We start from the raw sequence: 2183 nt of genomic DNA on the forward strand, positions 1-2183 counted from the left end.
CTTCGGTGTATAGGACGCAAGCAGATTTTGACATCAAATTTTGGGGTAATAAAGTGCGTCTTATATACCGAAAAATACGGTAGCTTCTTTATGTTAGCTCTCATAATTTCGGGTCTGGTCACATGGTCCAGCGACCTAGACTTCGGAAATAGTACCAGCCGTCTTCTTTTTGTATAATCAAAGCAGTCCAAACCTTTCTGGGGTGACTGTTCTTTTTTATCCACATCAAGATGTCGGACTGACAGGTGTTAAAAACAATTATGAAATGCTCGTGTGCTCGAAACAAACCCTATTCCTCTGCTTATTGCCTTCGTCAAATTTAATAATAAACACCATTAATAGATGCATCCACATTTATAATGTTGTTATAGAAATACAAAAGTGGAACATAAAACGATATGCAAAATATGTATCGTATTCACTTATAACTACTCTTTTTACATAATAATACAAAATCATATATTTCTACCATAGGAGGAAGATCACCACAAACTTCCAATAAAATGGTACTCGTCTTTTTAATAAATTAATGTTTAGAGACAACAAATGACCTATTGGTTCACCTAGACTGTCCCACCCTCTAAATTAAAACTATTAAATAATAATAAAACTTAAAGCCAGCCTTTTTAATTCATATAGTTATCAAGCTTTATGTTAAACTCACTTAAATTTACTGCCTTCACACTCGAAGGCAACCCATTCCAAAGGCCAACAACCCTGTTAGTAAAATAAAAGTGCTTTAGCTGTAGATGACTCTTACCCTCTTAATTTATATCTGTGTCCCCTAGTTCTCACCGTTATGTATGAAAAAAGATGATGCATCAATACTATCAATTCCCTTTACAATCTTAAACACTTCAATCAGATCCGTCTAACTCTTTATTTCCAAGGGGAAAAAATCTGAGATCTTAACCTCTTCTCGTGTGACAACCCCTCCATCGCAGGCACCATTCTAGTAGTCCTCCTCTGAACCCTTACCAACAATTCAATGTCATTCCTAAGGTAAGGAGCCCAAGACTGAACACAATACTCCAAATGTGGCTTAACTAGTGAAATTATAGCTTCTTTAGACTTGTATTCAATATTTCTGTAGATACGATCTAAAATCCTATTTGCCCTACAACCATAAAAGTAAATACAGACTAATGTTTAATTATATGGCTCACAATTTAAGAATACCATATGAGTAATTATCTTCACAGCTGCAGAAAACTGACAACGGAAGAGAGGCAGTTTATATGAAAAAGATTACCATTTCAAAGGACTTTCTTACAAGAACGCTTCTCTTGGTGAGTCAAAAATCCTGTATTTGATTCCCCACAGATAGCGTACTATATAGCTTGGCACTAAGAAAATAACTACTACAAGAATGAAAATTTTTCATTAAGTTTTCCATATATTCTTTCATATATAAATATTATATTTTTAATTAAATTATTTTAAAAGAATATCGAAAAATTGTAAAACATATAACCGTACTATTTTTCTTATTTTATGAAAAATTATGCGTTTGTTATTTAATCATACATTTATTTAATGTTATTGTCTTGTTTTTACACAATAACTTAATTGTACATTTTACTTAAATTACTCATTTTACCAAGAGCAATGTTATTAATATTTTGACTGTTTAAAAGATAAAGTACCAAATTTATTACACATCCAATTCTCCATATAACTTTTGCCATAGTTAGTACTGTACTGATTAACGTTTGCCTCTATCAGTATCTGCCAAAGGTGGTCAATAATTCAATATCATGGACAAGCGTCTTATTTATTGTAATTGTATACAACATACTTTTCACATTTACTAAAAGATTGCCAATTTTTCTGAAGATACGCGTAGTAAATTCGGAGTTATAGTAATTGTTCATTCTCCAATACGGGCTCGGTCCATTGCGCGAGCAACACTGATAATGGTGGACGTGATACTCGCAATTTTAGGCTTACAGATTTGTAGAGACCGTATAACCAATTTAAAACAAAAAGAAATTACCGAGAAACGGCTTAAATAAATCAAACAGAATAACGAAAATGATAAAGTTCGCAAACTATCTAAAACACCAATAGTTGACGATACAATCAGCAATTGTTATCAGTTCTAAAATTTACCATCGATGCATTGCTGTCGGACGTTCATAATCGCAATCTGTCGATACTTTGACGTATCGTTACTCTCCTAG

Source organism: Limulus polyphemus, unplaced genomic scaffold (assembly GCF_000517525.1).
Source record: "Limulus polyphemus unplaced genomic scaffold, Limulus_polyphemus-2.1.2 Scaffold152, whole genome shotgun sequence".
NCBI classification, from domain to species: Eukaryota; Metazoa; Arthropoda; class Merostomata; order Xiphosura; family Limulidae; genus Limulus; species Limulus polyphemus.